Source organism: Dermacentor variabilis, chromosome 3 (assembly GCF_050947875.1).
Source record: "Dermacentor variabilis isolate Ectoservices chromosome 3, ASM5094787v1, whole genome shotgun sequence".
Taxonomy (NCBI): Eukaryota; Metazoa; Arthropoda; class Arachnida; order Ixodida; family Ixodidae; genus Dermacentor; species Dermacentor variabilis.
This window is the reverse complement of record NC_134570.1, coordinates 216,801,699-216,827,093: the sequence shown is the minus strand read 5'-3', so window position 1 is coordinate 216,827,093 and position 25,395 is coordinate 216,801,699. Positions and strand designations below refer to the sequence as shown.

The 25,395-nt window shown below is 47.9% G+C and overlaps 1 protein-coding gene across 3 annotated transcripts in view; it reads right to left on the bottom strand.

The window, feature by feature from the left end:
• The window catches only part of LOC142576639 (galactosylceramide sulfotransferase-like), a 181,004-nt gene that overhangs the window by 103,607 nt on the left and 52,002 nt on the right, over positions 1–25,395 (bottom strand). The gene's annotated exons all lie outside the window — the stretch shown is intronic.

Genomic DNA, 25,395 nt, shown 5'->3' with positions numbered 1-25,395 from the left:
ATGAGATGATGTCTCTCTGCTCCGGCTGCTGCGACTCGCCCCCACGCGTCACCCATGCGCTGCCTCTTTCAGTCTACCACACTTCGCTCAGTTCGCAACTTGCCGCACAAGATACAACGTCCGAGCCGGTCAATATGTCACGACGTGAAAACGCGCATGCAGCTGGGCTCAAATTTGGCTTTGCGAAATATCGTAACTGTAGGTAAATCTTTTGGGAGCGAATGCAATATTTGTTGGCGTTGTTTACAGAGCTCCAGCAAGTCTTCTTGATACTTTAAAAAAGATCGATACTCATCAAAATGTAAGCACTAATAAATGAAGCGGAATCGGAGTATTGCAATATTTCAAATTAAGCGTGTCTGATTGGACTGGCCGAATTTCAAGTCCTTGAATTTCGGGCACTAAAATAATTCTCGAGAAAATGGTCATCATCCTCATCATCATTATCAGCATATTTTATATCCACTGCAGCATAAAGCCTCTCTCTGCAATCTTCATTCACCCCTGTCCAGCACCAACCGATTCTAACTAGCACCCGCGAATATTCTAATTTCATCGACGCACCTAGTCTTCTGCCGTCCTCGACTGCGCTTGCCTTGTCTTGGTACCTATTCTGTAGCCGTAACTGTGGAACGGTTATCTAACCGGCGCATTACATGACGAATCCAGCTCCATTTTTTGTCTTAATGTCAATTAAAATATCTGCTACGTCCATTTTCTTTTTGATCCAAACTGCTCTCTTTCTGTCTCTTAACGTTATGCCTAGCATTCTTCGTTCCATCGCTCTTTGCGCGGTCCTTAACTTGTTCTCACGTTTCCTTGTCAGTCTCCAAGTGCCTGCCCCGTATGTCAGCTCCGGTAAAATGCTCTGATCGTACACGTTCCTTTTCAATAATAATGCTAAACTTCGAGCCAAGAGCTCACGATGTCTGCCGTATGCGATCCAACACATTTTTTATTCTTCTGTGAATTTTCCTCTCATTGTCAGGTTTCCCTGTGATTAGTTGACCTAGGTAAATGTACTCCTCCACAGACTCTGGAGGATGACTAGAGATCTTGAACTCTTATTCCTTTGCCCCAGGTTACTTATCATTATCTTTGTCTTCTGCACATTAATCTTCAACCCCACTCTTGCACTCTCTCTGTTAAAGTCCTCAATCATTTGCTGCAACTCGTATGCAGTAATGCTGAATAGAACGATGTCATGGCAAACCGAAGGTTGCTGAGATATCGATCCTTACTCGTAAGCCTTCCCAGTTTAATAATTTGAATACTTCTTGCAAGCACGCCGTGAATAGCTTTGGAGAAATTGTGTCTCCTTTTATGACCCCGTTCTTTATAGGTATCTTCCTACTTTTCTTCTGTAGAATTAAGGTAGCTGTGGAATCTCTGTAGATATTTACCAAGATATTTACGTAGGCGATCGGTACTCCTTGATTACATAATGCCTCTATGACTGCTGGTATCTCTACTGAATCAAATAACTTTTCATAATCTATGAAAGCCATGAAGAGAGACCGGTTGTACTCCGCGGATTTCTCAATTACCTGATTAATGACATGGATGTGATGCATTATAGGGTATCCCTTCCTGAAGCCAGCGTGTTCCCTTAGTTGTCCAGTTTTGCCCTTAGTCTATTGCCAATTGTCTTGTTGAATATTTTATGTAATACCGGGATTAAGATAATCGGCCTATACCTTTTGAATTTTTTAACGTGTACTTCTTTATAGATTAGTATGATGTTAGCATTCATCTAATTTTCCGGGACCCTTGCAGTCAATAGAAACTTCGTAAAGAGAGTCGCCAATTTTCCAAGCATTGTGTCTCCTCCATCTTAGATTAAATCGACTGTTATTCCATATTTTACTGCCGCTCTTCCCCGTTTAATATCTTACAAGACACTTCTGACCTCATCGCTAGGTAGAGAGGAGTTTCTGTATCCTGTTCATTACTGCTTCGAATTGAGGCATTGTGACTCCTATGGGTACTTTACTGGGCACTATAAAGTCCTTTCATTGCTGTTACTACACCTTCGAGATTGTTTATGGTATTACTCTACTTAGCTTTCAGGGCAAATATCTTGGTTTGTCCTATGCCAACTTTCTTTCTCGCTGGTTTCAGGCTGCGTTAGTTTTTTACGGCTCCTTCAGTTTTTCTTACGTTATAATTTCGAGTATCCATTGTTTTCGCCCTGTTGATCTGGTTCGAAATTTCTGCGAACTCTATCTTATCTCTGGAGTGCAACACTCTGATTCTTTGTCATTTCTTTATTAGATCCTTCGTTACTTAGGAGAGCTTCCCTACTGGTTGCCTTGGTACCTTGCATCCCATTTCAAGTGCTGTCTTTGAAGTCAGCCTAGTTACGGTTTCATTCATTACCACTATGTCATCTTCATCTCGCTGTTCTAAGGCCGCATACTTGTTTGCAAGTACCAGCCTGAAGTTGTCTGCTTTTACCCTTACTGCCTCTAGGTTGACCTGTTTCTTCTTGACCAATTTTGCTCTTTCTCTCTTCAAATTGAGATGAATTCTAGCCTTCACTAAATTATGATCACTGCACTTTACCCTACCTATCACTTCTGCATCCTGCACTATGCTGGTATCGGCAGAAAATATGAAACCAATTTCATTTCTTGTTTCACCCTTAGGGTTTTTCCACGTAGACTTTCTGTTGCTACGCTTCCTGTAAAAGGTGTTATTTGCCGCTTACTCCTTTCTGCGAATTCTACCAGCATCTCTCCTCTAGCGTTCCTAGAATCGACGCCGTAGTTGCCAAATACTTGCTCGCCAGCTTGCTTCTTCCCCACTTTAGCATCCAACTCGCCAATTACTACAGTATTGCTACTACCTACATACTACATAATACTATAACTATATACTATATATACTATAATTACTACAGTTTGCACTTTTCTCATCGCTAATTCAACACCTTCATAAAACTGATGTACTTCATCATCGTCTCTGGACGTTGGAGCGTAGGTTCATACTATCTTTAATCTATCTCTCTTATTAAAAATGGTACATTAAAATGGTACATAAAGGTAAAATATTAAACGTGGTAGATCAATGGTACATGGAGAAATTGGCACATCGCAGTTTTGGGCAGTTAGTCGATAGTTCCATACGCATGCATGACCATCGTTAATCCATTGTTGATCTGATGTTTCTGTCTGATACAACATTCAGCAATGCAGTCAAAGTTGAAGATGGGGTTTTGGACCATGTCAGGGCTAACTTATGCTAGTGTGCCGAATGGAAACTGAATAAAACCCAGAGCAGCGCATGTGTACAATTTTCAAGGAACTGACGACAGAACGATTATGTTTTTTTTTTTGTAACATGACTTCGACGCGCTTCCGAGAGAGCGAGACGGGAACAGTTTGTGGGCGCACTTTAAATCCGTCGTGTCCCAATACTTATCCGACAAAAATAGTCAACCCGTGGTTAACTCGAAATGTTATTCACTTGAAACGCCGACTGCGATGTGCCCGAAACAAGATCCCATGCAGGCCTATAATTATTTCTGAGTTCAGCATACTCGTACGAAATTATTTAAAACAAGCCAGAACGGACTGCTCTTCCACCACACTGACGGATTACACGAGACACAGTTCTGGGAATACCTGTCTCGCTCAAAACGGGCAATATATTATTACGATATCATCGAGTGATGCTCAAGAGACGAGCCGCCGCGAGAACGACGATGAAGGTGGTCGGTGCGCTTGGCGCGAGCGAGTGTCGCTCGGGCTGCCTGGCTCCAGTGTAAATAGCCTGTAAATAGCCTCTTCTGACTGTGTCTTTCCACACGCAACATTCTGGTGGAGGTCAGCGATCCCCGTCCTCAATAGGGAACTCCGATGTGGTCGGCACACCGAGTTGTCACCATGCCTCCCGGTGACGCGCCCACCTCTGCAACGGCTTCGGCTTGTCGCACTGCTCCAATCGTCACGGTCGCCCCACATCGCGGCCCAGGTGTGTTCTCTGGCTTGGAGGGACAGGATGTTCAGGACTGGATCAAACTCTATGAACACTCCAGTGCTAATAACAGGTGCGACCCAACGGTTATGCTCGCCAATGTCATCTTTTATCTCGGCGGCACTCCATGCGTGTGGCACCAAACGCAAGACGACGAGATAACCATTTGGGACAGTTTCAAAGAGAAGCTACGGGAATTGTTCGGCGACCCCATTGGGCGCAAAGCTTCCTCGAGAAAGGCTCTTGCGTGACGTGTTCAGTCATCTACAGAGCCGTACGTTTCCAACATCCTCGACATCTTGGATGTATGCCGCAAAGCTGACGATGTTATGTCCGAAGCAGATAAAGTGTCACATGTTCTAAAAGCCATCGCCGACGACGCTTGCAATTTGCTTGTTTTCGGCAACGTCTCGACTATCGACGCTATCATTAAAGAATGCCGTCACCTTGAACAAGCTAAGAGCCGCCGTATCACACACCACATCACGCGGCTACCCAACACTGCTGCTACGTCGACATGTGACGGTCGACCGCGTCGGACCACCACCTGTGAAGACGTTACTTGTATTGTTCGCCGCGAACTCGAGACCGCCTGATCGCCAGCTTTATCAGCGACGCCTCCAGATCCACCAGCAACCACTATTGCGATGATTCAGGCCGTCGTCAGACAGGAATTTGAAAAATGGGTCTCAACTCCCTGTGTTCCACGTCTCAACCCAGCATTTCCCAGTTCTCTAGCGGCCCTCCTCGTCCCCGGCAGTCCTTTTCTGCCCCATCTCGCCGCAACCCGTCCGAATGGCGCACCCCTGATGACCTGCCCATCTGCTTACACTGCTGTCGCATCGGCCACGTCGCCCGTCACTGCCGCAACCGATGGCCACCACCTCCTCGGACGTACACCGCCGCTTATTCCCGCACCTTTGGACCTACCGCTCCCTATACCAGTCGCCATGAATCCACTGCCGCTGATGCTCCTGCTCCGAACCATCGCTACAGCCGCTCGCCCTCACTTCGACGCCATCAGTCTCGTTCGCCCCAACCCCGTCGCTTCTCTTCGCCGCCTATCGCCTCCCGGACCCAGCCGGAAAACTAGGCACTGCAGCTTCTGGAGGTGAAGCTGCGTTGTCGACTCTGCCCTCAAATCCTCTGCTCACGTTACCTACTAACCGAAACCTTCTTGACTTTGACGGCTAGCCTGTCACGGCACTCATCGATACAGGAGCACATCTTTCTATTATGAGTGCTGCCTTCCGACGACGACTGAACAAGCTCCTCACCCCAGCGTCGGCAAGCGGCGTCGGCGTTGCGGATGGCGGTACTGTGCCTATCATCGGCATGTGTACGGCACGTTTCAGCATCGCCGGCCGCCACACTCCTGTCCTCTTCACCGTAATTGCTCATTGCCCCCACGACCACATTCTCGGCCTCGATTTTCTCTCCGCACATTCTGCTCTTATTGACTGTTCTTCCAGTACGCTTCGCCATGAGTTGCCGATGCTCGCAGAACCTTCTGACGCACCCCACTGCCGCTTACGTCCCACCGGCTTTCTTCGCCTGCAGCTAAAGTCAATAGCCTACATTGAACTGTTGCCTTTCCCACCAGTTCCTGATGGCGAGTACCTTGTCATTCCTCTGCCCGATATTCCTATAAGGTATGACGTTACAGTGCCTCACAGTATACTTAATATTACTGGGAAGCGCACTCGCATCCCTGTCTGTAACTTTGGATTGGCAAACCAAATTCTACCGCAAGGTATTTGCCTTGTCACCATTGATTGTCTCGGCGACCAATACGTGGCAGCATTATCGACCGATGGTTCTCGCGAGCTTAGCATGCCTCTCGCGCCAGCCTCGGGTGCCGATCCCAACATAAAGAAAATGGTTGCGTAGGACCTGTCCTCTGCACAGGCTGAAGAGCTTTGCCCAGTATGATCGTCCTACAGAGATATTTTCGACATCGACGGTCGGCCTTTAGGCCAGACGCTCGCGGTCAAGCATCGGATTCTTACTGACGGTGCTACGCCTATTCACCGACGACCGTATCGAGTTTCTGCGTCGGAACACCGAGTAATGAAAACGAAGTCAACAAAATGCTAGATGAAAACATAATTGAGCCTTCTTCGTGTCCCTGGGCGTCACCTGTGGTGTTGGTTAAGAAGAAGGACGGCACGTTGCGCTTCTGTGTAGACTACCGTCATCTGAACAACATTACTAAGAAGGACGTCTACCCGCTCCCACGTATAGACGACGCCCTTGACTGCCTGCACGGTTCCAGGTATTTCTCGTCTATTGATCTTCGTTCAGGATACTGGCAGATTGCTGTTGGCGATATGGACAGAGAAAAAACCGCGTTCACCACACCTGATGGCCTATACCAATTTAAGGTAATGCCATTTGGATTATGCAACGCCCCTGCAACCTTTGAGCGTATGATGGACTTCTTGCTCCAAGGTTTCAAATGGTCCCCGTGCCTCTGCTACCTCGACGACGTCATCGTCTTCTCGCCAACGTTCGACACTCACCTTGAACGTCTCACAACTATACTTGATGTATTTCGAAAGGCGAAGCTGCAACTTAACTCGTCCAAATGTCGGTTTGGCCACCGACAAATTAATCTTGTGGCCCATCTCGTTGATGCTTCCGGAGTACAGCCTGATCGCGACAAAACTCGCGCTGTCAGAGAGTTTCCGGTTCCGAAGACAGCCGCAGACGTTCGAAGTTTTGTAGGGCTACGCTCGTATTTTCGTCGTTTTGTTCCAGATTTTGCGACAATTGCTAGACGCCTAACTAATCTTTTGAAGAAAGGCGTACAATTATCGTGGAGCACTCGAGAAGCCGCCGCCTTCTTTCGTCTCGTCACTCTTCTAATCTCACCCCCCATTGTCGCCCACATCGACCCTGATGCCCCTACAGAATTGCGTGGTAGTAGTAAGTGGTAGTGAACTCTCACTTGGGTGAACTTCGAGGGACCGTAAGAAATAGTTCACTTAACTGAAAGTTCACTAAACTGAATATTCACTAGAACAACATAAGCACGGCATACCGAGTCAAAAGTTTGAACTGCAATTCATGGAGCAAGAGACGTGGCATCCATAGTATTAGAAATGTGTGAAATGGAATTTGTACATATCAACAAGTACAAGGTTCATAACAGTTACAATGCTGCCTTTCTCACTTAGAAAAAAATCTGTAATTTTCTTCTGCGCTTGTACTTTTAAAGCACAGGAAGTAACAAAACTGTCCAAAGAGTCAATGCTTTTGTACACTTCTTCTGGCACAGCTTGCTGTTGAGACACAAAGTATCTCAACTTTCCAATGTACCCTACAACCTCAGCTAGAATTATAGGGCTTGAAACTGGCTCGGCAGTTGCCTCTTCTTCGTCGCAATCTCCTTCTTTAGGACGAACACTGGAAGCAATTTCGAGATCCGTCTGTCCAGCACAGGTAATCAGTGCACTGTCACACTGTGCATAGTCTTCAGACGAAGTATTGCTATCGACCTCCAGATGATGACACATCTCTGTCCACATCGCGAAGTCTATCATATCGTAAAATAAGCCTTGGTCCTCTGAGCGAGTTCGTTAAACTGAAATATTGACTGTTCCGAAATTCGTTTAAATGAAACATTTTTGCATAGAATCTATAGGAAAAGTGCCGGGGATTTTTAAAAAGATCGTTATTCTGAAATATTTGATAAACCGACGTTCGTACAACTGCGAGTTTACTGTATATATAAATATATGTTAGGCCTAGACTTCCTCTCGGCCCATTCAGCGCTCATCGATTGTTCCTCAAGTACTGTGCGTCTTGACCTGCTTCTGCTGGACGTTCCTGCGACACCACACGAAATTCTATTAATACCGACTGATTTTGTTCACGTTCCACCACAGGTCTTCCCATACATCGAAATGTTGCCTTGTACGACAGTTCCCGATGGCGATTACATCTCCGCTCCTATAACTGCCATCGTTCTCACCCACAAGGTTACCGTTCCGCATGCCATAGTGAGGGTCCCAGACGATCACACGTATCTCCCTGTGGTGAATTTCGGGCTCGCTAAGCAAATTCTGCCGAAAGATATCACCCTGGCTACAATCACTCTTTTCGAAGTTAGTTGCGTTGAGACCTTCGCCGTCGACGCTGCCTGAGAGCCTTTCCGGTCGGCTAAATGTACTGACAACGACATTAGGAAAATGATCGCCCTGGATCTCACTCCTGCAGAGACTGAACAGCTCTGCAGTCTATTGCTTTCCTACAAGGATATATTCGACCTGAACAACCGACCCTAAGGCCAGACGTCACTTGTCAAACATCGTATACATACAGGCGATAATCCGCCCATCCATCGGCGACCCTACCGAGTGTCAGCTTCGGAGCGTCACGTCATCAAAACGGAAGTTGACAAGTTGCTAGCAAAAGACATCATTGAGCCATGGTCAAGTCCCTGGGCATCCCCTGTCGTGCTTGTCAAAAAGAAGGACAGTTCATGGAGATTCTACGTCGATTACCGCCACCTCAACCGCATAGCGAGAAAGGACGTCTACCCGCTACCTCGTATCGATGACGCCCTCGATTGCCTATACGGGGCACAGTATGTTTCCTCCATCGACCTGCGGTCCGGATATCGGCAAATAGATGTCGATGATCTAGATCGTGAAAAGACCGCCTTTATAACGCCTGATGGTCTTTAGCATATTAAAGTTATGCCTTTTGGGCTATGCAACTCTCCGGCTACCTTTGAGCGTATGATGGACTCATTACTCCAAGGATTCAAGTGGTCGACTTGTCTCTGCTACCTAGATGATGTTATTGTGTTCTCGCCCTCATTCATTACACACATTGAGCGCCTTTCAGCTGTACTTGCCGTTTTTCGCAAGGCCGGTCTACAGCTCAACTCCAAGAAATGTAACTTCAGCTCCCACCATGACATTACTGTTCTCAGACATGTCGTCAATGCGACTGGCATCCGACCGGACCCAGAGAAAATTCGCGCCGTGAAAGAGCTCCCTGTCCCACGGTCCGCAAAAGATGTCCCAAGTTTCGTGGGCCTTTGCTCTTACTTCAACCGCTTTGTTAAAGATTTTGCCACGATATCACGCCCTCTCACAGATCTCCTGAAGAAAAGTGTGCCGTTCTCATGGGGATACTCTCAGGCTACCGCCTTCTCTCGCCTTACCAACATGCTCACCACCCCACCGTTTCTAGGACATTTCGCTACTTCAGCGCCTACAGAGTTGCGCATCGATGCCAGTGGCCACGGAATCAGTGCCGTCTTGGCACAAGTTCAACGCAGTCATGAACGTGTCATCACGTACGCTAGCCATCTTTTGTCACCTGCGGAGCGGAACTACCCTTTTACCGAGAGCGAATGTTTGGCCGTTGTCTGGGCAGTGGCGAAATTTCGCCCCTATTTATACGGCAGGCACTTTTCTATTGTAACGGACCACCACGCTCTCTGTTGGCTTTCGTCCTTAAAAGATCCCACAGGGAGGCTTGGACGATGGGCTTTGCGGCTACAAGAGTATTCCCATTCGGTGGTGTATTCACAAGGACACCGACTGTTTGTCCCGTTAACCTGTACACACGCCCGCCAACACCGGCATGGACGCTTCCGGAAGTGTTCTTTTCATTTCCCAGCTTTTGGACATGGCCAACGAGCAACGCCACGACACTACATTGAGGACCCTCATTAACCGAATGGAATCTGCTCCTACTGATTCATCGTTACGGTGGTTGGTTCTCAATGACGGGATATTGTACCGACGCAGTTTTCATCGTGACGGTCCTCCCCTTCTCCTTGTCGTTCCTCAACACCTCCGCTCACCGTACTTCAGGAGCTTCATGACGCCCCAACTGCCGGACACCTTGGCTTTGCTCGCACTTACGACCGCGTGCGCCGCCGCTTCTACTGGCCCGGCCTCGCACGCTCCGTACGGCGCTATGTAGCTGCTTGCCCGCCCTGTCAACATCGCAAAAAGCCAGCAACGCTTCCTGCCGTGTACTTACAGCCGATCGACATTCCACCTGAGCCATTCTTTCGCGTCGGTTTGGATCTCTTTGGCCCTTTCCCCGAGTCCAGCTCCGGCAACAGGTGGATCGCTGTGGCTACTGATTACGCGACGCGCTATGCCATCACTCGGGCACTTCCCACGAGCTGCGCAACCGACGTCGCAGATTTCCTACTCCGGGATACCATTTTAGTACATGGTGCCCCGCGACAGCTCCTTACTGACCGCGGCCGCACTTTCCGCTCCCAAGTCATTGCCGATATCCTATGATCATGTTCTACCAAGCACAAACTGACCGCCTCCTATCATCCCCAGGCCAACGGCCTTACTGAGCGACTTAATTGGACTATTACTGACATGCTATCGAAATGCGTTTCACCCGACCACAAGGACTGGGATGTGGCGCTGCCCTACGTCACGTTCGCCTATAATTCATCACGCCACGATACTGCTGGGTAGTCCCCCTTTTATCTACTCTTCGGTCGTGACCCAGTATTACCATTGGACGCGTCCCTCCCCTTGATACAGGATCCGAGGACCGAATATGCCCGCGGCGCCATCGCCCACGCTGACCATGCGCGCCAGCTTGCGCGTACTCGTCTGTTGGCATCGCACGAATCTCAACGACACGCTTACAATCACCGCCATCGTGGCACATATTTTTCACCAGGCTCTCTCGTGCTACTTTGCTCCCCTTGCCGCCGAGTGGGGCTCTCCGAGAAACTCCTCCCGTGCTACAAAGACCCTTACCATGTTCTAAGTCAAGTGACCAATGTCACTTACGAAATAATCCCCCGAGACCTATATATATATATATATATATATATATATATATATATATATATATATATATATATATATATATATATATATATATATATATATATATATATATATATATATATATATAAATGCTTGTTTCTCAAATCAGTTGGAAGTCAGCGCTTGTCTTCGTCGTCCTTTTTGTCCCTCGTCTATGTATGCGCTGTAAGTGACGATTTATACCATGGTACTAGACGTAGCGTTGTTGGAGGCTGTAGTGTCGGCTGTCGCTACGCTGCTGGTTCTCGAACCGTAGGCAGGCGAGCTGTCGGGCTTCTTTAGCGCGACTGGGGATAGGTGGCAACGTCAAGATTCTCTTCGTTACGTACAGCAGGACGGAATCCCAGGTCTTGTGTTCCAGGTCGATGTACATTGCTACCATCTCAGCGAGGATCTTATTCAGGATCTTATCCATTCGTCTGTGGGTGGTAGGCAGTTGTCCTCCTGTGCCTTGTCTGACTGTACTGCACAATGGCTTGGGTGAGCTCCACTGTAAAGGCCGTTCCTCTGTCGTTGATGAGGACTCCAGAGGCGCCATGTCGCTGCAGGATGTGCTCGACGAAGAATTTCGCCACTTCGCCTGCGCTACTTTTCGGCAGAGCTTTCGTATCAGCGAAGAGGGTGAGGTAGACCGTCGCCAAAGCGGCCCACTTATTTTCGGTTGTTGACGTCCGAAAGGATCCCAACAAGTACATCCCGTTCTGCTGAAATAGTCGGCAAGGAGGCTCAATCGGCTGAGGTAATCGCGCTGGCCTTGTCGGTGGTGTCTTGCGTCGCTGAGAGTCTTGGCATCTTTTCACGTAACGGGCAACGTCGACGATCAGGCGCGTCCAGTAAAACTTTCCCTGTATCCTCGATAGCGTCCTGGAGAATCCGAGGTGCCCAGCCGTCGGATCGTCATGAGGGAGTGCAGTACTTCTGGACGCATCGCGTAGGAAATAATAAGAAGGTGGTTAGCGCGGACTGGGGAGAAGTTCTTCACGAATACGTGTTTTGAAGCGAGAACGAAGACAATCCTCGCTTAGATGCCCTAGAGACAACGTCGGTATGCCCTTCCAAGTACTCGGAGAGGCTTTTAGCTCCGAGTCTTCTCGTTGCTGTTCAGCGATGTCTTCTTCCCTAATTATTCCAATTAAGGTGTTGTCATCCTCATCATCTTGCGGCGATGAGTCAATTGAGGCGCGTGATAGGCTATCGCCATCAGGATGTTTTCGTCCGGACTTGCAGGTTATAGTGTTCTCGTATTCATGTACTCTGATGCTCCACCGCGTCAGCCGTCCTGAAGGATCCTTTAAGTTCGCTAGCCAACACAATGCGTGATGGTCGCTGACGACTTTGAATGGGTAAGGGCCAAATTTTGCTGTAGCCCATAACGATGGCAAAACATTCCTTTTTGGTCGTAGAATAATTGCCTTCCACTTTTGACAGCGACCGGCTAGCGTAAGCGATCACCCGTTCAAGTCCGTTTTTTCTCTGGACTAGAACGGCACCGAGGAAAAGGCTACTGGAGTCAGTATGGATTTCTGTATCGGCGTACTCATCGATGTGCACAAGTACCGCTGGCGACTGTATGCGTCGTTTCTGCTCTTGAAATGCATCGGCCAGCGGCGTTTCCCACTTGAACTCGACATCACGTTTAGTTAGATGTGTCAACGGCTCAGCGCTGCGTCAAAAGTTCTTGACAAAGCGCATGAAGTAGGCACACATGCCAATGAATCTACGCATTCCCTTTTGGTCGATGGACTGCTCGAACTTTGCGATGGCGGCTGTCTTCTGTGGGTTGGGGCGGACTCCAGGTTTGCTGATGACGTAGCCCAGCAACAGAAGCTTGTCGTAAGCGAAGCGGCACTTTTCCGACTTCGAAGTGGGCCCTGATGACCTGATGGCCTCCAGTACTGTCGCAAACCGCCTAAGATGATCGTCAAAATTTCTGGTGAAGACGACGAGGTCATACAAGTAAACAAGACAGCTCGGCAACTTCTTCCTGATAACACCATGTCCGCCACGCGCTGGAACTTTGCAGGCGCCGAGCACAGTTTGGAAGGCATGCTCTTGAACTCATAGAGGCCGTCTGGCGTGATGAAGGCGGTCTTATCGCGATCTCTCTCGGGGACTTCTATTTTCCAGTAGCCAGACTTGAGATCCATCGACGAGAAATATTTATCTCTGGAGAGCCCATCCAATGCGTCGACTCTCCGTGGGAGTGGGTATACGTCCTTCTTTTGATCTTGTTCAGTCGACGGTAATCGACGCAAAAACGTAGGATTCCGTCCTCTTTCATCACTAAGACAACAGGAGATGTCCACGGGCTTTTAGGCGGCTGGATGATGTCATCGCGCAACATTTCGTCGACTTGTTGCCTAATAGCTTCACGTTCTCGCGTCGAAACTTGGTAAGGGCTCTGGCGGAGTGGTCGAACGCACTCTTCGGTTATTATGCGATGCTTTGCGACTGTGGTTGGTCGAATCAACGATGACGCTGAAAAGCGGTCTTTGTATCGTCGAAGAGGACTTCTGAGCTATTGCTGCTTAATCATGGGGAGACTTGGATTTATGTCAATGTCTGGTTCGGGAACTACGGTCATCGGGGTAGATGCGGCAGAATGCGAGAGGACAAACGCATTGCTGATTTCCAGAATTTCCTTGATGTACGTGATCTATGTACCCTTGCACACGTTCTTTAACTGCTGGCTGAAGTTTGTCAGCCACATTTTCGTTTTTATTCCGTGCAGTCGAGTGATCCCTCTTTTGACACAAATTTCACTATCGAGTAGTAGACGTTGGTCACCCTAAATGACGCCTTCTACGTCTGCGGGTGTTTTCGTGCCCGCGGAAATGACAATGCTGCAGCGGGGCGGGATGCTGACTTGATCTTCGAGCTCACTCAAGGCGTGCTGACTACGACAGCTCTGCGACGGCATCGCTTGATCTTCCGACAGCGTTATCAACTTCGACTTCAGGTCGATGATTGCACCGTGTTGGTTCAGGAAGTCCATGCAGAGAATGACGTCGCGTGAACGCTGTTGGAGGATAACGAAGGCGACAGGGTAGGTCCTGTCTTGAACTGTAATTCTTGCTGTGCAAATTCCAGTCCCCGTTATTAAGTGTCCTCAAGCGGTCCAAATTTGAGGGCCTTCCCATACAGTCTTAACCTTTTTCTACTGTGCGGTGATGGGTCCACTTATGATGGAGTAGTCGTCTCTTGCGTCCACAAAGGCGGTGATTACGTGGCCGTCGAGAAGCACGTCGAGATCGGTGGTTCTGTGTCTTGCATTGCAGTTAGGTCCTGGCGTCGGATGACGGGTGTGTCGCGTTTACCTGTGGCTGGTATGTGGCGTCGTCAGGTCGCATTTCGTCGGCGTATTCTTCGCTTCCAGACTTCGTCCGGACGGCGGCATTTCGTTGTTATGTCGTCGAGATGGTCTTTTCGGCGTCTTAGTCGGCAGTGGAGGTTCTTCGTCACCTCCACGAACAGCAACCGCACCTCCATCAGTTGCTGCTTTCAGTTTTCCGGGCAGAGGCTCGCACACCGACCCCATGCTGGGCCAGGGTATGTTCGTCGTTGCGGCGACAGGTAGCGGCCTGGTGACGGCGAACGGGATGGTCGTCGAGGGCTCCACTGAGTAGCGGCAAGCTAGTCGGCGATATTGCGAGGTCGTTCGCCAAGCTGTGGTCGCGGCTCGTTAATGGCGAACCCTCGCAGTTCCATCTCGCGAGATGTGAGTCATCGGTAGACGTCACCCACTTCTCCGCAGTGGTAGCAGAATGGACGGTGGTCAGGAGCGCGCCAGACGTCTGTCTTCCTCGGGTAGCTGCGATGGGCGACCGATGGTCGTGCTGGCGGCGGCGGATGGCGGAAACGCGTCGGTACAGCGCCCTGGCGCGGGCACGGGGAATAATTTGACGGCGGGCGACCGCAGCTTAGGTACTCGCTTCAGGCTGGGCCGGTGGCGATTTCGGCGTTCCTTTCGGAAGTTCCAGTGACCACTGGATTTCTTTTCACGACGTCAGCGATCGAGGTAACCTGAGGCTGGGATCTTGGGAACATCCTGTGAAGTTCCTCTCACACGAGCGCTCTGATAGTCTTGCATTGGTCGTCGGTCCACAATGATTGAACTTCGGCGTAATTTAGTGGGCTTGCATGGCGGTTGAATTGCCGGTTCCGCATTTCTAGAGTTTTCTCGATGCTTGTGTCCTCGTTAATAAATTCGTCGGCGGTCTTTCGTGGATTTCGTATTATTCCGGCGACAATTTCTTGCTTGACGCCATGTATGAGTAGGCTAAACTTGTTCCCCTTGGACATTTCGTGGTCAACGTGAAGATCTCCTCGGTGAAGATCGCATTCTTTTCGTTGAGTAATTGTACCCGACCTTCTAGCATAGCTTCGGCCCTTTCCTTGCACACGACGCTAGGAAAGGTCCGTAGGAAACCGCTACGGAACAGATCCCACGTTGTCACGTTCGACTCCCGGTTTTCAAATCACGTTCTGGCGACGTCTTCTAAGGCGGAGTATACATGCCGCAGCTTGTCGTCGGAGTCCCAGTTGTCGATATCTGCGATACGTTCATACGTCTTCAGACAGGTTTCTTGGTCATCAGAGGACGATCTATGGTAGATTGATGAGTTCCGACGTTTATGCAGCACAATGGGGGACGCTGGGGCAGCCATAGCGGTTGCTGACTTGGGCTTGATCACTCTGGTCTTCTTGCGAAGAGGTCCATATTCAGTTAGCAGTCCTTGCTGCCTACGTCTAGCTCGCTGTTTCTTGGCGACGTTGGTGTTGTCGTCGGGTTTCGGGCTTGGATCGCGGCTTTGCGGCGTCGTTCGGTACATGAACGCACTAGCACCTCCACCAGATGTCCCGTGGTAGTGACTGCGATGAACGCAGTAGCAAAACTGTAAATGGCGAAACTAAATCGTTATTGGGGCAACTTGTCCCTCAAAAGCAAGTTACACTTAAAACACAACGATAGTGGTGAACACATTTGGTGATCGTCGGAAATGTGATCAGCGGGTCAAGCGCGTCGGCTTTTATACATCAGCCGTCGAATGGTTCAGAGTAATCGCTGGAAGCCGCGTGTCTTCCATAAAGTTCTACACCGTTCGTGTCGCGCATACATGTAATCAGATTACACAAGGTTCAGTGACAGACAGAAGATGGAACCGTCGATAACATTCCAGAAACTTCCGATACATACAGACGCGTCCTGCGCTGTGCGATAACATTTGTTAGGCGGTTAAACGTGGTCGCCCGATAAAGATAAACAAGTACATGTGTCGATATATATACATGTACAGCGTGTTCGAACTCTCATGAAGCAAGATTTTAAAATATGTAACTGCCACGTAGCTGTAGAGAGCCAAGGTAATGTTTGACGTCGCTTGGAGCAACTGAGATTATTTTTGGCAGTCCGCCTAATTACAGAAGAAGTCCTAATTATTTATCAACTTCTGAAGTATTACATTTACATGAAAAGTGCCTGCTACAATTGTAGGACACCATGAACGTGTTCAATACGGATTTTGATCGATACGTGCTAAATAGAAGTGTTTTTCCAAGCGTGACAGAAGCCCGCGAATACACGCGAAATTGCCATGTGACTGGCCGTCGAGGCACGTTTCTGGACCTGCGCCTGTTCCCTACAAATGATGATGCATGCTGGATATATATCAGCCAAGGTCAAATAAAAGGGATTGTTGAATCATGATTGGGCTCAAAAGTGTTCAAGAGGGACATCGCATTGAACTGTATCCAATCTTCCCTCGAGCGGTCGTGCGAGCACCAAAAAGCTTAGAATGTGGACAGCGGAGTTATGAGGCTTCAGCAGGCGGGTTTTCCTGGTGAAACAATGGTTAGTTTTGTTAAAAGCCCTATTGGTGAAGTAAGGTCTTGTGCGCGTAGGGGATTTGACAAAAGCGACCAAAGAAACCGGTGATGCCACCTTATTTGCACAACCTCACCAACCGATTGAAGAATGTAGCCGGAAAGTGCGCCGTACTCAGTCTTCTCCGCCCCTGAAAAACTGGCGCGTATGTGCCGAGCCGTGAACTGCGCACGTACTTTGCAAAAGTGCGCATAAAGCATGTTGCGTGTATTGCAAGCAGCCAAAAGAAGGTGGTTCAGCGCATGCCACTCTACTGTGGCAAGGTTACGTCAGCCACACTAATGGATGCGGCAATGACCGTTTTAGAGAGCATCGAGGAGCCGTGCAGGCTTTCGCAGCGGGTGTCACTTGGCTAAGCATGGCAAAAGGTGTCCGTGCGCTCCAGCGTACAATGATACATCTATACTCAGAAATTTTAAGACTCAGAGAGAGAGATAATTGTTTGAGCAATTTTACATAAAAAAATGTAGAGGGTTTTATTTGTAGAGGGTCAATTAATTTGTCAAGGAGAGATATAATTGCCCAAAATGTTACGAAGTACGCGGGCATGCAGAGCGGAAAATGTTATAGCGTGTTCTACGCACGTGTCTCTAATCTTGCGCATACTAGGGCTTTGAGTAATGATGTATGACATGATGATCTTCTCTTGTGATTGCGCTGACAATGTGTGCCTTGGCCATTTTTTTTTTTTGCAATGTTTCTGTGCAGGAACTGCTGCGTATGTAGTTTTACGCAGCAAAGCCAAGTTGAAGTACGGTGATTGTCGTCCGCGCATTCTTTCTGTGTCCCGACTTCACACGCTTCCTTATAACTATGTTGCACTAAGCCGGCAATGAAGTAGCCCATTTAAGTCTATTAAGTTGAGAACGCTCGTCGGGCCCCATCCGTACCGCCATTCGCGGTTAAAGATTAAAACTCTCCACCTTTGCCTATGGTCCGGTGAGCTCAAATTACACAATAAATATGACTACCACAGCCAGTGATTTGGCCGTTGGACAAAACTGACATTTTATTGCGATAGCAATTATGTGGACACATCAGGCTCGTTTTGCGGCCGTTGTCGCTGTGATGTTCCGTATAAAGTCCAAGGGTGATAACCGTAGCCGCGTACCGTATGCTGTATGTGAAGCACGCGAGTGGAGTCGACGAACGCGGCTCAATTTGGCACGCGCCATAGAGGAGAGGGTAAAATCCCTTAATAATTTGAAAGTAGCGACACTCTTTGAACTCTGCCGCCGCCGCGTGACCTCCTCGCCTCATCCTCGCCCCCTGCGTGTTCCCCCGCGGCAACCAGTTTTGCCCCGTTTTTCTGCACGACGATTGGTCTCCCTGCCGTTGCCCTTGGAAACGCGCGGATCTTGAGTTTCGCTTGTGTTTTTCTTTTTCTTTCGCGCCATTTTCCGCCTGAGTACGGCTGGCTCGGCGCTTTAGCTCGCCGTCGCGAACGTTGTACAGTGCGTTTCCTGCTCTGTGTGCTAGCGCTATGCCGGGCTGTTGCGCATGTAAGTGCAGCAAGAAGCCTGCAGATGGTTATGTCGTTTTTATGATACCACATGGAAAGCGTGACGGCTTGCACAGGAAGCAGTGGCTGCATGACATTGGCAGAAATAACTTTGTTCCGACAAAGAACAGCGTTGTTTGCGAGCTGAGGCGTCTTTCTTATAGCTCATAGCAAAGCATCCCGTAATGCTACTTTTTTTTCATTCTTCCGGCCTGCTCACCAGCGTTTTTGGTGCGGTTGTCCTCAGTATGCTTAATATTCTGCGGCGGCGAGTTCACCTCGCACGTCGCTGACTGTTATTCAGTCGGAAGTGCAGCATTATAGATTCTGCTTTGCGCCCTGAAAAAATTTGTGGCAAGTATACCCGTGGTATTGCAGGTGATGAGCGTTAGCTAGTCAACATTGATTTTTTTTTAAGTTTTAGGGCGAAAGCCTTTACATCTCTATGTTTCAAGGTCGCGTTGTAAACTGGAAATATCACGTGAAACAAGGAAGGCCAGAGGTGACCCAAAGCATTTGCACTCCTATATAAGAGAATGATTACCCAAGTTAATTAATGAATCATTAGTGATTGACATAAGGTGGATTAGGGAGGATTAAGATTGATTAGAGTGTAATAAAGAAGAGTAAAGTGGATTACAGTGCATTAGGAAGGATTAAGATGCATGAATAAAGATTGGGTGGGTGGAGGAGGATTAAGGCGGATTATGGTGCGTGAACAAGGATTAGGGAGGATTAAGGTGTATAAAGGAAAATTAAGGTCGATTAATGTGGATTAAGGTGAATTAGGATTGATAAAGGAGGATTAAGACCGATTAGGATGGCTTAGGGTAGATTAAGGTGGATTAGGGGCCATGGAGCTGAATTAGGTTTGATAGAGGTGGATTAGGGTGTATTAAAGTAGATTGGGACTGTTAAGCAGGATTAAGTTGGATTAAGGTGCATGAATAAGGATTAAGGTGGATGAAGGGGGATTAAGGCAGATTATGATGGATTAGGTTGATAAAGGAGGATTAAGACCGTATAGGGTAGGCTAAGGTGCATTAGGGGCGATGTAGGTTGAGTAGGTTGTATTAAGGTGGATTGGGAATATTAGGTTACATTAAGGTGGATGAAGGAGCAGTAAGGTGGATTAGGATGGACCATGGTGAATTAGGATTCATTGAGTATTAAGACCGATTAGTCTACCATAATACTCCTAATGCACATTAATCAACCGAATCCACATTCACCGACCTTAATTCTGTTTCATTCACTTTTATCCACCATAATCCACGAAAGTCCTTAATGCACCCTAATCCACTTTCATCGACCTTAATCTGCTCTAACCCTCCTTAATGCACTTTAATCCTCCTTAATGAACCCTAATGCTCCCTCATTCACTTACATCCACCCTAATCCACTATAATCGTCCTTAATTCATCTTAATCCAACCGAATCCACATTTATCTACCTTAGTCCAGCCTAATCCTCCTTAATCCACTCTAATCCTCCTTCATTCAATTTAATTCACCCTAGCCCACCATATTTCTCCTTAATGCACCTTAATCCTTTTAATCCACCCTTGTCCTTCTTCATGCACTTTAATCCACCCTAATCCACTATAATCGTCCTTAATGCACGTCATCATCATCATCATCATCAGCCAGGTTACGCCCACTGCAGGGCAAAGGCCTCTCCCATACTTCTCCAACAACCCCGGTCATGTACTAATTGTGGCCATGCCGTCCCTGCAAACTTCTTAATCTCATCCGCCCACCTAACCTTCTGCCGCCCCCTGCTACGCTTCCCTTCCCTTGGGATCCAGTCCGTAACCCTTAATGACCATCGGTTATCATCCCTCCTCATTACATGTCCTGTCCATGCCCATTTCTTTTTCTTAATTTCAACTAAGATGTCATTAACTCGCGTTTGTTCCCTCACCCAATCTGCTCTTTTCTTATCCCTTAACGTTACACCTATCATTCTTCTTTCCATAGCTCGTTGTGTCGTCCTCAATTTGAGTAGAACCCTTTTCGTAAGCCTCCAGGTTTCTGCCCCGTAGGTGAGTACTGGTAAGACACAGCTATTATATACTTTTCTCTTGAGGGATAACGGCAACCTGCTGTTCATGATTTGGGAATGCCTGCCAAACGCACTCCAGCACATTCTTATTCTTCTGATTATTTCCGTCTCATGATCTGGATCCGCCGTCACTACCTGCCCTAAGTAGATGTATTCCCTTACGACTTCCAGTGCCTCGCTGCCTATTGTAAATTGCTGTTCTCTCCCGAGACTGTTAAGCATTAGTTTAGTTTTCTGCATATTAATTTTTAGACCCACTCTTCTGCTTTGCCTCTCCAGGTCAGTGAGCATGCATTGCAATTGGTCCCCTGAGTTACTAAGCAAGGCAATATCATCAGCGAATCGCAAGTTACAAAGGTATTCTCCATTTACTTTTATCCCCAATTCTTCCCAATCCAGGTCTCTGAATACCTCCTGTAAACACGCTGTGAATAGCATTGGAGATATCGTATCTCCCTGCCTGACGCCTTTCTTTATTGAGATTTTGTTGCTTGCTTTATGGAGGACTGCGGTGGCTGTGGAGCCACTATAGATATCTTCCAGTATTTTTACATATGGCTCATCTACACCCTGATTCCGTAATGCCTCCATGACTGCTGAGGTTTCAACTGAATGAAACGCTTTCTCGTAATCAATGAAAGCTATATATAGGGGTTGGTTATATTCTGCACATTTCTCTATCACTTGATTGATAGTGTGAATATGGTCTATTGTTGAGTAGCCTTTACGGAATCCTGCCTGGTCCTTTGGTTGACAGAAGTCTAAGGTGTTCCTGATTCTATTTGCAATCACCTTAGTAAATACTTTGTAGGCAACGGACAGTAAGCTGATCGGTCTATAATTTTTCAAGTCTTTGGCGTCCCCTTTCTTATGGATTAGGATTATGTTAGCGTTCTTCCAAGATTCCGGTACGCTCGAGGTCATGAGGCATTGCGTATACAGGGTGGCCAGTTTCTCTAGAACAATCTGTCCAGCATCCTTCAACAAATCTGCTGTTACCTGATCCTCCCCAGCTGCCTTCCCCCTTTGCATATCTCCTAAGGCTTTCTTTACTTCTTCCGGCGTTACCTTCGGGATTTCGAATTCCTCTAGACTATTTTCTCTTCCATTATCGTCGTGGGTGCCACTGGTACTGTATAAATCTCTATAGAATTCCTCAGCCACTTGAACTATCTCATCCATATTAGTAATGATATTGCCGGCTTTGTCTCTTAACGCATACATCTGATTCTTGCCAATTCCTAGTTTCTTCTTCACTGTTTTTAGGCTTCCTCCGCTCCTGAGAGCACGTTCAATTCTATCCATATTATACTTCCTTATGTCAGCTGTCTTACGCTTGTTGATTAACTTCGAAAGTTCTGCCAGTTCTATTCTAGCTGTAGGGTTAGATGCTTTCATTCATTGGCGTTTCTTGATCAGATCTTTCGTCTCCTGCGATATTTTGCTGGTATCCTGCCTAACGGAGTTACCACCGACTTCCATGCACGTCTTCTTAATGCACGTCAACGCACCTTCATTCACTCTAATTCACCTTCATCGACCTTAATCCAAACTAGTCCTCCTTTATGCACCTTAATCCACCTTCATTCACCCTAATGCACCTTCATCGACGTTAATCCACCTTAATCCTCCTTAATACACCCGCATTCATCTTAATTCAATCACTAATCAATCATTACTTTGCTAATCATTAATCATCTCTTATACGCGGCTGCACATGCTTTGGTTCGCTTCCCGCCTTCCTTCGGTCACGTGATATTTTCTGTAGCTCACAAGGGGACCTTGAAACAGAGGTCTAACGCTTTCACTTAATAAGCCACACACAAAGGGATGTGTCACAAGCAATACTTGATCAGATGCACGAAATAAAGCATCTGATCATGTGGCAGAAAAATTGTCTGGAGTATAGATCTCGCCTGAAAGCTCCCTTTACATAGGTATACCCCGTTCATACGGCTTTAAGAAAAAATCAACCTCCTCATAAACATTGCCTCCAGCATTATCGATGCTGTTATTAGTATTTCTAAAGATTTTCAGCCCCACTAGGGCGCGCAACTGGCCCAAAATAACACGCCCCCATAGAATCCTGCGGCCCGTCCGCGGGAGCCCAGGAGGAAAAGCGGGCCGTGCGCAGCCGGCGGGCGAGGATAATCGAGGAGGAAAGCGCCACGAGCAGGAGAGTGTCGCTACTTCCAAATTATCAACGGGTTTTAGGAAAGGGTAGAGGTGCGCGCCGTCTCCCGTCGCCCGAAACAAGGGGGAGGGGGCAGAGAGGAGGTGCGGGGGCGGCGTTGTACTCCGAGAGCAACCGCGGACTGAGCTGCCGCGTCTGAGGGAAGCCGACGGTAGCGGCTGAATCTTGCTCATGCGTGCAAGAGAGGCGAGTGGGCAGGCAGCGCGCCGCCTTCCGTTACGCGCATTGTCCCGGGGGCGTATTTCCAACTGCTTGTAGGTACAGCGGGGCGCGGCACTTGCGGAGACGACGGGCGTTTGCGCGCATGCGCGAGTAAGAGCGTGTGCGAGAGACGAAATGTGGGGAGTTTTGCTCCTTGAAAATACGACTCTGCCTAGGTACTACGGAGGAATTTCTTGGCGCGCGTTGTATGCGCTTGTCCCTAGGCGTGCCGTCAGAAGTCGCGGGGCGCGGTAGTGCTGAACTTACCACCGCAAGTTGGCGACTCGAGGCAATTATATTTATTCGATCATGTTTTTACTAATCAAAACAACGTGTCATTATTTCGCATTATTGGCGGCGCCTCCAGGACACCAAAGCGGCAACGGGGACATCAAAGCTAGAAGCCGGACTGGTCCGTGGGTTGGGGCTCGCAGAGGCCGAAGCGTGCCAGGGGAGTATAAGATCGGCTGTCCGCTATCGCGGACAGCCATTCAGAACATTGTCTCTTTAGACACAGCAATCACCAAGCGGCATCCGCGCCCACTGCCTCACCGCGCGGGCAGCCAGCGGCGGAGCGTATAAATCAACTCGACCGCACTCCGCAATGCCGGCATGTCTAGGGGACAAACGAATACAACGCGCTCTACCAAACCTCCTCCGTAGTGCCTAGGTTCATCAGTCATATATTCAAGGAGCAAAAGCCCCCAGATTTTCTCTCTCGCGCCCGCTCTTACTCGCGCCTGCGCAGAAACGTCGAGCTACGTCCAAAGTGCCACGCCCCGCCGTACCTACTAGCAATTCTAAAAACACGTCCCCGGGGGCGTACTTCGCGCCCGTGCTTGGTCGTGCACCTATCTTGAATGAGATCTGCAGAATGTACGTGTGCGAACGGTTCATACCTTTGCGTGTACTGTTTTCTCCCCTCTCTGTTTGCGTTGAAGTGATAGACATCACGAAGGTCACATCACTCGCTGGTGCTACGCTCTTCCTCACGCCATTTTTTGGACGGCAAGCGTGCGCAGGTCATCCAGTGTGATGCCTTAATGCTTGTTAATTTAGTAAGCGAATGCTTCCAAGTTTATACAGCCTATAACATTACCGTCGTTTCTTCGTGTAGCGGACTGCTAATTTGCTATTGTAATCAATCCTTCGCCTTTCGGGCGAAAGTGCAATTTTTTCGTGTAATTTAAGAAATTCCTTCGAGAAATGTAAGAAAGATTGATGGAGGTGAAAACTGCTGTTTCGCGTGAGTTCCTATGGCTATATTTTCGAATAACGTATCCTGGGAAGTATAATATGGATAGAATTGAACATGCTCTCAGGAACGGAGGAAGCCTAAAAACAGTGAAGAAGAAACTAGGAATTGGCAAGAATCAGATGTATGCGTTAAGAGACAAAGCCGGCAATATCATTACTAATATGGATGAGATAGTTCAAGTGGCTGAGGAGTTCTATAGAGATTTATACAGTACCAGTGGCATCCACGACGATAATGGAAGAGAAAATAGTCTAGAGGAATTCGAAATCCCGAAGGTAACGCCGGAAGAAGTAAAGAAAGCCTTAGGAGATATGCAAAGGGGGAAGGCAGCTGGGGAGGATCAGGTAACAGCAGATTTGTTGAAGGATGCTGGACAGATTGTTCTAGAGAAACTGGCCACCCTGTATACGCAATGCCTCATGACCTCGAGCGTACCGGAATCTTGGAAGAACGCTAACATAATCCTAATCCATAAGAAAGGGGACGCCAAAGACTTGAAAAATTATAGACCGATCAGCTTACTGTCCGTTGCTTACAAAGTATTTACTAAGGTAATTGCAAATAGAATCAGGAACACCTTAGACTTCTGTCAACCAAAGGACCAGGCAGGATTCCGTAAAGGCTACTCAACAATAGACCATATTCACACTATCAATCAAGTGATAGAGAAATGTGCAGAATATAACCAACCCCTATATATAGCTTTCATTGATTACGAGAAAGCGTTTGATTCAGTCGAAACCTCAGCAGTCATGGAGGCATTACGGAATCAGGGTGTAGATGAGCCATATGTAAAAATACTGGAAGATATCTATAGCGGCTCCACATCCACCGTAGTCCTCCATAAAGCAAGCAACAAAATCTCAATAAAGAAAGGCGTCAGGCAGGGAGATACGATATCTCCAATGCTATTCACAGCGTGTGTACAGGAGGTATTCAGAGACCTGGATTGGGAAGAATTGGGGATAAAAGTTAATGGAGAATACCTTAGTAACTTGCGATTCGCTGATGATATTGCCTTGCTTAGTAACTCAGGGGACCAATTGCAATGCATGCTCACTGACCTGGAGAGGCAAAGCAGAAGAGTGGGTCTAAAAATTAATATGCAGAAAACTAAACTAATGCTTAACAGTCTCGGGAGAGAACAGCAATTTACAATAGGCAGCGAGGCACTGGAAGTCGTAAGGGAATACATCTACTTAGGGCAGGTAGTGACGGCGGATCCGGATCATGAGACGGAAATAATCAGAAGAATAAGAATGGGCTGGGGTGCGTTTGGCAGGCATTCCCAAATCATGAAGAGCAGGTTGCCATTATCCCTCAAGAGAAAAGTATATAATAGCTGTGTCTTACCAGTACTCACCTACGGGGCAGAAACCTGGAGGCTTACTAAAAGTGTTCTACTCAAATTGAGGACGACACAACGAGCTATGGAAAGAAGAATGATAGGTGTAACGTTAAGGGATAAGAAAAGAGCAGATTGGG